The sequence below is a fragment of the Dama dama genome, chromosome 28 (assembly GCF_033118175.1).
Source record: "Dama dama isolate Ldn47 chromosome 28, ASM3311817v1, whole genome shotgun sequence".
In the NCBI taxonomy this organism is placed as follows: Eukaryota; Metazoa; Chordata; class Mammalia; order Artiodactyla; family Cervidae; genus Dama; species Dama dama.
In genome coordinates, this window is record NC_083708.1 from 10,854,197 (window position 1) to 10,868,543 (window position 14,347).

Below are 14,347 nucleotides of genomic sequence, written 5' to 3' on the forward strand. Positions count from 1 at the left end.
CACAAGCGTTCTTGGTGGAGCAGAAGCTGGGGGAGAGCGGGATGGGCTGGGCACAGGGGGCAAGGGGATGTGAGGCTGGAGGCATCCACGTGGGGTCATCAGGGCTGCCTTTTCATTCCATGGCTACTGGGACTAGATGACGCCACAGAGAATGCGGAGGGTCGAGGCTGCAGGACTGAAGCCTAGAGAGGCTCTTGGGACTTTCTAAGGCCCCGGGCAATCTAGCTTAAAGGGAACTGCTGCCCCAAGGGTACAGTTGATCCCTTGACATTTGAATTTGTATCTGAGCACCTCTGAGATGAATTCTATTCAGTACATTTTCTGAGGAACTCTACCATTTAAGAGGTCATGGCGGGGGTGGGGGGGTGGGGGTGGTGGAACATCATAAAAGAAAAAAGTCAAACAAGACCTTTTGGAATTTGCTCTATGGAAGGATATCCAAGATATGAACAAAAGCACAAGACAGATCTGATCAGTGCTGTGAGAGCTATAGAGTGCCATGGGAATCTACAGAGCTGTAACTGGGAAGCTTCATGAAGGAGGTGGCATTGAGCCGGTGTTAAAGGAGGCACATGAATTTGAATCAACAAAGGCAGATGTGTGTGTAACATAGTTCAGCTCAGTTCAGTCTCTCAGTTGTGTCCGACTCTTTGCGACCCCATGGACTGTAGCACGCCAGGCCTCCCTGTCCATCACCAACTCCCGGAGTTTACTCAAACTCATGTCCATTGTGTTGGTGATGCCATCCAACCATCTCATCCTCCGTCATCCCCTTCGCCTCCTGCCTTCAGTCTTCCCCAGCATCAGGATCTTTTCAAATGAGTCAGTTCTTCACATCAGGTGGTCAAAGTATTGGACTTTCAGCTTCAGCATCAGTCCTTTAGGATAGACTGGTTGGATCTCCTTGTTGTCCAAGGCACTCTCAAGAGTCTTTTCTAACACCACGGTTCAATAGCATCAGCTTTCTTTCTAGTCCAACTCTCACATCCATACATGACTACTGAAAAAACCATAGCTTTGAATAGATGGACCTTTGTTGACAAATAAATGTCTCTGCTTTTTAATATGCTGTCTTGGTTGGTCATAGCTTTTCTTCTAAGGAGCAGGCATCTTTTAATTTCATGGCTTCAGTCACCATCTGCAGTAATTAACCCTATGCATGCACACTTATGATGAAGATACACATTTTACATGTATGTGAATATAAGCACATTTATGTTTATTCTATATTTTATTGGTCTGTCTGTAATATTTTGGTCTATCTAGCTATCTTTCAATCCAATACCATCTATCTTTCAATCCAATTTCAGCCCTATACCAATACAACAGAGTTTATTCTTTCTCTGACATTTAGAAACCTGGTGCTCAGGGTTTACAGTATGATTTGCCTTTTTATTCAAGCTCCCACTCTAGCTCACACAAAATAGGTTCAGAATTGCTAACTCATATCTCTGTGAGGAGCACATTGGCTAACTAGAATACTTTTTGTTTTTAGCCTTAATAGTATTCAGTCAAAATATTGCTTTCCAAAGCTATTGGATTGGGTCCTTCCTATCCCAACTGTATTAGGTAGTGGTGTTACATATTCATAGGTTAGATGAGTCACATTTGTTAAGGTTTGTATTCCATTTGCAGGTGCCCCACACATCCTGCTATCCTTTCATTTAGAGTAAAATTCACTCGTTGTGGTGTCTAATTCTCTGGGTTTGACAGATGCTTCAATCCAGGTATCCACCACCACAACCATAGCTGCTGCTCCTGCTGCTAAGTTGCTTCAGTCATGTCCAACTCTGTGCGACCCCATAGACGGCAGCCCACCAGGCTCCCCCAACCCTGGGATTCTTCAGGCAAGAACACTGGAGTGGGTTGCCATTTCCTTCTCCAATGCGTGAAAATGAAAAGTGAAAGTGAAGTTGCCCAGTCGTGTAGGACTCTTAGCGACCCCATGGACTGCAGCCCACCAGGCTCCTCCATCCACGGGGTTTTCCAGGCAAGGGTACTGGAGTGGGATGCCATCACCTTCTCCACCACAACCATGAGGCAGGGTAACTTATGCTGTCCCCACAAAGTTCCCTTGGCTGCCTCTGTGCAGACAAGCATGGCCCCACCTCCAGTGTGAAGCAGTCACACTGCTATTTTTTGTCTCTGGGCCATTTTCAGAAAGTTCCAACATTAGAGTCATAGACTCTATGACCTTCAGAGTCTGGTTGCTTTCATTGGCAAATATATGGGAGAGTCGTCAGTGTTGTTGCCATAGTGAATAGTTCAGTTGTTTTGACTGTTGAGCAGGTGACACACCTTGTTCATCCATTCACAGATGAGAAATCATTTGGGGTGCTTCTGAATAGAGGTCAGAGAGGTGTTTGTGTGGACAGAGTTTCCAGCTCTCTTGGGTAAATACCTAGGGGATTTATTTGGGTTGGCCAAAATGTTCATTCTGGTTGTGGAAAAACCCGAAGAAACTCTTTGCCCAACCCAATAATATTTTCTTCCTCTTTGTGTTTCAGTTTATGTAATTTCTGCTGATCACTCATCAAGTTCACTGATTTCTTGTTAAGTTTACTGACAAGTCCATTGAAGGCATCTACTGTGGTTTCATTTCTGTGGTTTGTGTTTCAGTGGGTTGATTCTTATACTTATCATCTCTCTGCTGACATGACCCCTCAGACCTTGCATGCTGTCCTCCTCTCCTCTTAGAGCTTTTTCCACATTACTCAGAGTTATTTTAAATCTCCATCAGGTAGTTCTCACATCTCTCCATACCTGAATCTGGTTCTCTTGATTGCTTTAATTTTTGACAGGGTGTTGTCTGTTCTAACCTTTTTGTATGCCTCATAATTTTTTATTGAAAGCCAACCTTGTTTAGGACTCTTGAGATGAGAAAAAGAGCTTTTATGCCTGGAACCCTTGAGAGTCCCTTGTACAGCAACGAGATCAGACCAGTCAATCCTAAAGGAAATCTACCCTGAATATTCATTGGGAGGACTGATGCTATAGCTGAAGCTTCAATACTTAAGCCACCTGATATGAAGAACTGACTCATTGGAAAAGATCCTGATGCTGGGAAAGATTGAAGATGGGAGGAGAAGGGGATGACGGAGGATGAGATGGTTGAATGGCATCACTGACTCAATGGACGTGATTTTGAGCAATCTCTGGGAGATAGTGAAGGACAGGGAGGCCTGGCGTGTTGCAATCCATGGGATTGCAAAGAGTCAGACATGACTGAGCAACTGAACAGAAACAAAAATGCCTGGGAATGTGTGAACATGTCCTCCGGCTAGAATTTCAGCCGCGTGGCTTTGAGGTGGGCTTGGCTGAGTCTGAGATTCCCTCCTTGGTGTGCCCACAGGCATCAGACACCTTAGTGACTTCTCATTATTTCCATTGAGGGCAAGTTGCTGATAGTTTTTGCTCGATGTTTTGTTTGTTCACCCTCTGCCCTAGGTCCCCCTTTGCACTGCCCCTTCGGGAGGGTCTGTCTGCAGCCTCAGGCCCTCTTGCAGCAGCAGCCTGTCCCTCAGGTTGTGAGCCTGGTGGGGGAGGGAGTTTTTTACTGTGACGCCTCCGTGTTCGACAGGCACAGTATCTGGGGATGTGATGTCCGTAGTTCTCAGCCACATGGTGATCCTTCACCAGAAAGGAATTCTCGGGCCTTGCCCAGGTTTGGGGTAACCATCTCCTCCCAGTCCGCAGGGACTTCCCCAGTCTTATTGCTAAAGACCCCGTGTCTGTCCAAGGTGGAAGGATTATTTTCTGTTCTTTTTCTCAGCTGCAACAGTTTTTCTCCCACATCCTATGGGTGAAAACATTTGCTATCTGACTCTCTTGGGGGTTCCATGGTGGCTCAGATGGTAAAGAATCTGCCTGCCAATGCAGGAGGCTGGGGTTTGATCCCTGGGTCAGGAAGATCCCCTGGAGAAGGGAATGGCTACCCACTCCAGTGTTCTTGCCTGGAGAATCCCATGGACAGAGGAGTCTGGAGGTATACAGTCCATGGGGTCACAAAGAGTTGGTCACGACTAAGTGAGTAACACTTCACACTTAGACCTTAAGGCTTTTGTTGCTCAGGTGAGATGAGGGAGAAAGGTCCTGTTGGGGTGAATTTACTCCTCCAGGAGAGACTGCTGTTCTGGTTGTCAGACCTCCATGACCAGGGCACTTTCTCAGTCCCCTCTGAGGTCCGTGGAGAAGAGCCTGTGAAAGTGCATGCCCTCCTCCACTTGCGGGTTTCAGAGGCTCCTCATCTCTCACCAGCTCACACTCAGCCTGTACCAGCTTGTTGGCTGGTCTGGCTGAGGGTCTGGTTGTGTCTGCCCTGGGGTAGCAGTGGCCATGGCTCACCTCTCCAGGAGAAGCCTGTCAATCCCTGGGTTTGGGGCTCATTGGTGGCCTGCAACCTCAGCCCTCAGAAGGGTTCTAGAAAAGTGATGGACTTGCAGTCGTTTTGACAGTTTTATTTTTTGTCATAAGTGCTGAAGAAGTGACATTCTTTTAAGTTCTCTACATCCCTGAGCCAAATCTTTGATTTGTAACAGTTGTACTAATCCAAAAATTTCAGTTGCACACACACTGCATGCACACACAGACTCCACTCACTCAGTTCATCATGGCCGTGGGTTGTCAAGTGGACTTGTACCTGGCCTCCATCAGGCATGTCCATCTGGAAGCAGGCAGGTTTGGCTGTAGTTTCACTGGACCATCCTGAAGAAGAGTCCTATCTGTGTCTCTTTTACATGCTGGCCAGGAAGACTGTGAAGGTTCTTCAGCATCTAGAAAACCAGTCACCATGGTGATGACCTCTCCCTCAGTACATCAGGGCCTGCTTTTCCCCCACAAATTCGATTTACATTGTTTATTTAGCTTTTTAGTCGCTGTAGTAGATTAATTTACATGTATTAAATAAATACATACTGAATGTCTTACAAAGAGTAAGGTGTATTAGAGATATGAAGTATATATTGAGTTTTTATGGAAAATCTTGATATCTTCCTTTTGGGGATCAAGGGTGATATTTTGTGATTTTCAACTCTGTGCAAGTCTCTGTATTGGGAATACTTGTAGAAGAAAATTTGTAGAGATTTTTCTGCTATGTGTATCACCTGGTACTAAACACATTCATTTTTTAAATAGCAAAACATTCTAAATAACCTAAATAACAATTGAGATGGCACTAGACTTATATGTAGGTACAAAATTTAAGTTTTTGTTATTTTTATTGCTATTAAATTTCTGTTAAACTAACATATCATGAAAATAACTCTTTTGCTATACACCTCTATGTATTTTAATTCATGTTTGTTTGTGTGTGCATAGTCATATCTGACTCTTTGTGATCTCATAGACTGCAGCCGGCCAGGTTTCTCTGTCCAAGCGGTTTTCCCAGAAAAATTACTGGAGAGGGTTTCCACTTCTTCCTCTAGGAGATCTTGCCGACCCAGTGATCAGATTGGTGTCTCCTGTGTCTTCTGCATTGCAGGCAGATTCTTTACCACTGAGCTACCAGGAAAGCCCTAATACATGTATAGATTCAAATAATCACTAACCCAATCAAGACAGAGAACAGTTCTATAACCGCCAAACATTCTCTAATATTAATACAATCTCTACTCACCACTTCCCTCACCCCTAACCCCTGCAGCCCCTCATCTGTTCTTCCTCCCTGTGAAAAAAGTGAAAAAATTATTGCTCGCTCAGTTGTGGCTGACTCCTTGCAACCCCATGGACTATAGCCTGCCAGACTCTGCTATTCACAAAATTCTCCAGGCAAGAATACTGGAGTGGGTTGCCATTTCCTTCTCCAGGGGATCTGTCCAACCCAGGGATCGAACCTCCATCTATATACGTCTCCTGCAATGGCAGGTGGGTTCTTTACCACCCACAATGGGATATTACTCAGTCATAAAAATGAATGAAATTGGGTCACTTGAAGAGACGTGTATGGACCTAGAGACTACCATGCAGAGTGAAGTAAGTCAGAAAAAGAAAAACAAATATTGTTTATTTTCGCATGTAAGTGGACTCTGAAAAAATTGGTATAGACAATCTTATTTACAAATAAATAGACACAGATGTAAAGAACAAAGGTATGGATACCTAAGGGAAAGGGTGGTGTGGCATGAATTGGGAGATTGAGATTGTCATGTTTACACTACTGATACTATGTGTAAAATCGGTAACTAATAAGAATCTACTGAGAGCACAAGAAACTCTGTCTACTCAGTGTTCTGCGGTGACCTAAATGGGAAGCAAGTCCAGAAAAGGGGGGTTAAATGTGTGCTTGTAGCTGATTCACTTTGCTGCACAGTAGAAGCTAACACAATATTATAAAGCAACTATACTCCAATAAAATTTTTTAAAAATTGGTGATTATGAATAAGGTTTCTAGCTTTTCTCCCCGCTGTGAATATAAGTGCTCATTTCTCTAGGTTAAATGGGATTGCTGGATCATATGGTAAGTGTGTTTTTAACTCTATAAGAAACTGCCCGCTTGTTTCAGAGTGCCTGTGTTATTTTGATCTCCATCAGCAACATGCGAGTTCCAGCTGTTCTGCATCCTCTCAATACTTGCTATTGTCAGTGTTCTGTTTTCTGTTTTTTTTTGCTACTTTCCCAAGTAGGTAGGTGGCTTCCCAGGTGGCGCGAGTGGTAAAGAACCTGCCTGCCAATGCAGGAGACATAAGAGACGTGGGTTCGATCCCTGGGTCAGGAAGATCCCCTGGAGGAGGGCATGGCAATCCATTCCAGTATTCTTGCCTGGAGAATCCCATGGACAGAGGAGCCTGGCAGGCTACAGTCCATAGGGTCACAAAGAGTTGGACCTGACTGAAGTGACTTAGCACGTACGCATGCATGTAGTGGTATCATATTGTAATTTTAATTTGCATTTCCATAAATGGCTAATATTATGGAACATTTTTTTTTTTCATGTGCTCAAATGTCTTTTGGCCATCTGTATATTTTCTCTGGTGAAGTGCCTATTCAAGTATTTTGCCCATTTAAAAAATTGTGGTTCTTTTCTTATTGTTTAATTTTAAAGGTTTTTTATATATCCTCTAGACAAGTAATTTTTTGATGTATGATTTGCTAATCTTTTCCCCAATCTGTAGCTTGTCTCTTAATTCTCCTAACAGAATCATTTTCAGAGTAAAGTTTTAAATTTTGATCAAAAATAATTCATGGCTTTTAAAAAGTTTTATGAATTGTGCTTTTGGTTTCATATCTAAAAATTCATTGACTAACCCAAGGTGTCCGTGAGAAGACAAATGAACCAAGAGTAAGCAATCATCAGCTTAAATGAGAGATAAAGACAGGTCAACAAAGGCAAGAGCCAATGTTAGCCAGATGAGCAGGGAATAAGGATCTTTAAATGGATTCTCAGGGATGATCATCCCGGCAATGATATACTCCATGTGTTAGAAGAAGAGGTGGGGGTAGAATGATAAAGAGCAACTGAGAGGCTATTAAATCTAGGCTTGCAGTGTCTGAAGCTTAAACTAGCATTGTGACAATAGGTCATGGAAACATAAAGGAATAGAAGGACAGGACAACAATTTTAAAAAGAAAAATGAACTCAATATGAGGATGTATCAGTATGAGAAATAAGCATGAAGAACTAATCAAGTATGAGGCCAAGATTTTTAATTTGGGTGAGAAGTTAAGACAGTCTGTGGTTTCAGAAGAGAAAGGTCATGAGTTTAGATTAGGATCTCTTGAACAGGGCTTGTGGGTCATTCATCTTTGTGTCCCAGCCCCTAGTACAGCACCTGATACTCAACGCTTGTTCTTCAGATAAATGTCATTGAGAATTTAAGATACTACGGGAAGTATCCTCTAGGATTATGTGTTCATCATTCAAAGGTACAGAAGTATAGGATGGCCTTGGGGTCTGGAGACATAGCGAGAATATATCAGTTAGGGTATTGTGATACACACAGTACATCAATTACATGCCCATTGCATTGCTCCTCTTGAGAAGTACACATTCAATGAAAATGGCAGTGAAAGTGGCACACAATGTAGCCTTTCCATCAATGCATGTGTACCTGTCATACCTCTCCCTAGAAGATTTGTGTCTCTGGTTTTCATAAACAAACCTGTAACTTCCTCAGGAGGAAATGATCAGTAGAGTTCAACTTACGAAAAAATTAAAAAAAATTAAATAACCAGCTTTCTTTCTCTACTTTTGAAACAACAATAGAACGTCATGAGAAGACAAAGGTGAAGGTATAGAATGCTGGCCCTCAGCAGAGAGGTCAGGTTCTCAGAGCTGATGTTGTGACAGCTGATGACTTTTTCAAGGGAGTCTGTATAAGGAGAAAAGAGTCAGCAGCCAAGGAAAGGCTGGGAGATGGTGTGAGGAGAGCCTGGATGGGGAGATCCTGAACACAGGTAAAGATGGAGCAGGTCACACCATGGTCACTGCAGTGAGCAGAATGACTTGTCACAGAGATTTCAACTTATGCAGTGACTTCTTCCAGTTTCAGTGGAGAGGTGGGGAATGGAATACCACGTTGGAGGGAGTGAATCATGAGGATATGGAAACATGTAGATCACTTGGTATTTGTGGAGGGGTTTGGTAGTGAAGGGAAGATGAAGACAGGGACGGTATCCACAGCAGCATCTGCTTAAGTTTATGACTTTTTTTGAAGCTAAGGAAGACCTGTGTGTGTGTGTGTGTGTGTGTGTGTGTGTGTGTGTGTGTGAGAGAGAGAGAGAGAGAGAGAGAGAAAGAGAGAGAGAGAGAGAGAGAGAGAGAGCATGCCAGTAAATAAGAAGAGACCCTCGACGTTGGCAGAAGAGTGGGAGGAATTAAATCAAGTTCCCCTAGGATTGGCAGGAAGGAGATTGCAACACTCTATTTTCCACCTCAGTCTTCACCTCTGTCTTTGTAACCAAACTCTAAAACTGTTAGAGCATTTACATTCTTCTGAAGCACTACTGAAATACTCTAGGATATAACTGATTCAATAGGTGGAATTAACACTTCATGATCGATTTCCTCTATTGAGTTTACCCAGGTTTGCCTCTTCTCACCTTAAAAGAGTTCGTGTAATATTCTGTCACCATCAATTAATATTCTGTGGGAAACTCCTTCTATGTCAGGAATTAAAGACAGTGCAGGCTGACTGGTTTCTACTATAAATTCCTAGGAATGACATTTTACTTATTACGGTAGAACTTTGAAAACGCTGTCTTGGGAATTATTCCATATAGATTTCCATGACTCCCAAGTGCAAGCCCAGAAGTCTATTACACTCAGTTTTTCTGTTTCTTCTATCTTACAAAACATAAAAGAAGAAATTAGAGAAGAAAGTTTCCACTTAAATGGATTGCTAAATGAAGTGCTACATGTTAGTCACAACTGATGATTTGTGCCATTACTTTGGGAGGAAAAATGACAAGATGGCATAATTATTTCAAAGTTAAAAAATACATTTAAAAGTATCTGGCAGTTGTGGTTCATTGGTACTTGGGTTCAGACTGGACTCTGTGATCCCTCCAAGAATTTCTGAATGATCAAAACTATAGCAAGACACATTAAATGTTTATAGCTCATTTAATTTTTGTTATACTTTTGAAACTCAAAACAAAAATCACCCCTTTCTGTGTTTTGTAATGGCAAAGATATCATATCATTATAATCACAGTGTGTGAAGGTATTGTAGTGAAGGTATTGAATGACTGTTGAAATCCATGAACTGCTAAGAGTTCCCAGTGAGAAGGAGACCAGTGAGCTATCTTTGAATTAATACTCTATTTGTTAACAAGTTTTGATGAAAGTCATAGATATCAGTTTGAAGGAACATGCTGTTACTGGGTTAGTCTTGTTTGTTCATTAATCTAATAATTCATCAGAGAGCATTTAAAAGTGCCTATAATGTGTCACCTACTGTGAAGGGCTCTGGGGACGAGAAATATCAACCCATTGCAATTTGCTGCCTTTTATTAGAAATAATACCTGGGGCAACAATGGTGTATCTTCAAGAACTTAGAAACTGAGCTTTCCTCTGAGAACTACATTTTGATTCAGCATTAAATAGTTTGGGGTTGAAATGAGCAATTACCGCGAAGACAAAGACTTCTGAGGGAGCCTGTCCCAATCAAGGTGTTCTCATACACAAGAGGCTGACTGTCAGCGTGTCAGGAGCTGAAAACTGAGACAGTCATGACCGCCACCCCCAGGAATCCTGCCCTTTCCCAGCCACCCTGGAGCTCCCCACACCCAGCAGCTGGCAGAGCAGGGGGCCTCCAGCCCTCCTGTGGGCATTCAGCTTGGCTAGAGCCCATTTGAATGGGTCCTTAGAGACTGGGCCTTCCTGGTGGTGCTAGTGGTAAAGAACCCACCTGCCAAGGCAGGAGACACAAGAGATGTGGGTTGGATCCCTGACTTGGGAAGATCCCCTGGAGGAAATGGCAATGGACTCCAGTATTCTTGCCTGGAGAAACCCATGGACAGAGGAGCCTGGCGGGCCGTAGTCCATAGGGTCACACAGAGTCAGACACAACTGAAGCCACTTAGCAGACGCGCACTTTAGAGACTTGGAGTAGTCTCCCTGAATAATCCAACCTACGAACTGTGGATCATTTGATCGCTGATGGATCTTCAGATAGAACCAGAGTCCCAGAGGCACAGGGGGCCTAACAGAACAGTGCCTGGATTAGAAGGTGCCCCGCCGTGCCCCCATCACGCACAAGAAGAGGCTTCAGACTTTGAATCCAAAACACAGTGTCCCTCTCCTGATTCATGCTTACTCCCTTCATAAGTGCTGGCTGCTATGACAAAACTACATAGACGGAGTGGCCTCAACAAGAGACATTTATTTCTTACAGTTCTAGAGGCTAATAAGTCTGAGATCAAGGTGTGATTTGAAACCTGGTGAGGGTCTACTTCCTGATTCATAGACTTCCATCTTTTACTGTGTCCTCATGTGACAGAAGGTGCCAGAAAGCCCTCCGGGGTCTCCTTTAGAAGAGCACTAATCCCCTTCCTAAGAGCTCCACCCTCATGCCCTAATCAACCCCCAATACCCTCCCCCCGCCAGTATCATCACATTAGGGGATGAATGCCAACCTATGCATTCTGAGAAGCAATCACCAAGCCTGGTGGGCAGATACCGGTATATGCTAGGAACTGTCAATACAGTTGTGAGAATGAAGAACAGGCCTCCTGGGTTTATGGACTAATCTCTTGAGAGCCCTGGTAATGAGCAAATGCCCTTAAGCTAGGTCAACTGGGTGATGCTGACAAGTTAAGAGATTCTGGGCCTGGGCTGAGGGTGGCCTCTCAGACTTGCAGACTCTGCCTGCTTCCCCTCCCCCATCCCAGGGAAGTTCTCACAGTAAGAGCCAGTCGACCTTTCTGATCATCTCAGCCGGCTGACTGTGAACAAGGGACAGAGACCAGCCTGGGGATGAAACCCGCAGAGTAGGTGGGACCCAGGGTACAGGCAGAAAGGAGAACCAAGCTGTTGACCTCATTCTGTTCCTCTGCCACTAATAGTTTTGGGGAAAAAAAAATTCTACGCCAGCAACCTCAACTTCCTTTTTTTATTCTATTGTCTGTTTTCACCATTCTGCAGAAACTGCTCTCACTGAAGTCACAATCTGCCAAATTCAACCCCATTTCCACTTTCTTGTGATGTTTCCTCTGCCTGTGATGTTGGTCTTGAGAGCAGGAATGAATGCTTCTACCAGTGTCTATCACAGAGCACAGTGACTGATTCCCAGAAAGCATGCAATACATTTTATTGAAAGAATGAATAACTGTTATTGATGAAGGAAAGACAAGCACCATCTCTTCTCTGGACTCCCATACTATTTTGCTTAAGATCTTCTGTGGTCATTTATTATTCCTCATTTGTGTTCCCAAGGGGTGTAGAGCATCCATTGGCTCCCCGCCTAGCACAGGGCTTGGCATATAATAGATGCTCAGGAAAAGTCTGCGGCATAAATGAAGCTGGGGACTGGTGTGACTCAGCAATGGTGTTCCAGTTACTCCAATGATTTGTAATAAATCACCCCAGGATGTAGTGACTTAAAACAATAATCACTTATTATTTTTCCTCATGGTTTCTGCTTTGCCAAGAATTCAGGAAGGCTCGCTCACATGGCTGACAAGTCTGTGCTGCCTCTTGGCTGGGGTCCCGTGTTCCCCTCCTTGCAGGCCTTCCCATAGGGCTGCTTAAGCATCAATAGGACGTGACAGGCCATCTCCCCCCAGGCAAGTGCTACAGGTCAGGGTGCAAACCCAAGCGCCTCTTGCGACCCAGCCTCAGGAGTCCCATGCTATCCTGTCCCCGTATTTCACTGACCGCACTCAGCCAGTCCTCATCCAGCGTGGAAGGAGACTTTGCAAGGGCCTAGATGTCAAGAAGTGAGGATCATTAGAACCATCTTGGAAACTGGGCAGGGTACAGGATTAGCCATTGGAAAACAAAGTTTCAAACTGAGGCAAAGCTACTCCCTAGGCATTCATCTAAAGGCGGTTGTGAGCTCTGAAGCCTGGAAGAAACTGTTGTGGCCCTCTGTGAAGAGGCAGCCATCAGCATGGATGCCATGCAACATCCAGGCCCAAGTTCTCTTCCAATGGAGTTGCAGACAGTCTAGGAGAAGTGACTCTTTAACCTCGCAAACAGCACAGCCATCTCCTGGGACGCCAGTCTGCAGTCTGGGGTCGGTGAAGACTTGAGCAGCATACACTCGTCTTTGGGCAGAAGCGAGACTTGGCTCCTCTGCTGTACTGAGGCTGCCATCACGGCCTGCTAGAATGGATACTTGCCTCTGGGTCTCCCTGCAGCCTCTCTGGCGTGTCCCTGGGCTCAGAGACAGCACCTCTGCTGGTTCTGCTGTGTCCTCCAGGGGCATCTGTGCTTTGAGAAGCCTGGAGGAGACCCACTCCTACAGCATGCCTCGGGGAGTCTTTCCACAAGATGAACAGTAACTGTAAAAGAGAAGGGCAGAAACCCTGAGGAACCCACAAGAATCACACATTCCCCAGCTGTGCATTTAATAACAAGCATCCTTTTGAGCTGGCCAACAGTCCAGAATGTGTTTACATACCCATTTCTTACTGTCACTGTAGTGCTTTTAGGTGATCAGATAAATTTAAAGGGCTATAAATAAGAATTATATAAAATAATAACAAATACTTAATGGTAATCATTGGAAAAAGGAAATGTGGGGCTACATATCTATTTTTATTCACGGAAAATAAAAAATAACTTTGGAGGTGATAGGCAAAGTTTCTTTTCCTTTTTTGATTGAGGTAAAAAAAATTCCTATATTTAATAGCTTTTATGCCAATTTTCTTTAAAAATTTTAAATGTTTTGTTTTCTTAAAGTGTAGCTAGAAAAGATCTTTTCATTTCTATTTTCAGTACAGTGTCTGAAATGAAAACCCAAAGTATAGGTCTAAAAGCTATTGACTTGTTCAAGACTCTAATCACTGTTACTGAACAAATGTTATTACTTTTTAAATTTAAACATGACTCTATTTTTAGTCTACAGGCTGAATTTATTTGCATATTCATGCAAATAATGATTTACTACCAAATTCTTATCAGGTTAATTTCAACCTGCCTCCACTGTTATCTTATTATACACTAATTAAACATTCATAAATTCTATGAACATTTACTTTTGCTTTATTAATAATTTTCATGTGATTGAATAGAGGACTTTAAGCTATGAAAATACTCAGTACTGGATATGGCTCTAGAGTCGGCCTTTGAATTGTAAACTGTTTCTTAGAAATAAATGAGTCCTTAAAAATGTTAAACTTCTCTTTTAGCAAACCACCATATTGCATGAATTGTAGAATGTACAGTTCTTCACACCTAAATATCTCTGGAATAAGATGCACACAGAATCTGTTGCTTCTTAGACTCCTTGGATATGTTGTGTTCATACTTTGGGATTTTAGCCAAACACTCCTGTGGCCTGCAAATGGCTGCAGAGGACGCGTGATGGACACAGACAGGGCAGCTGACTCCCCAGGTCCGCCAAGGATGTCAGTTGCTTCTCCCTGCACTGTTCCCCGCCCAGGGACTGAACCCAGGTCTCCTGCATTGCAGGCAGATCCTTTACTGTCTGAGCCACCAGGGAAGATTTTTCCTCTTAAAACAATAAACCAAAAAGTGTCCCCTTGGAAATTATGGCAATGGAGTTGCTTTTGTTAAAAGAAAGTGATTTTTTAATAACATATTTATTTTTTCTTCAGTTCCCAAGAGCTACTGAGACATTACCTCTAGACATGACCTCTAACTCCTGAAGTTAGATAAAATGGCCTTTGGTCTGCCTTTTCCTTTTATCTGAAAAGCTTTTAAAGGAAATGTATAACTCTATT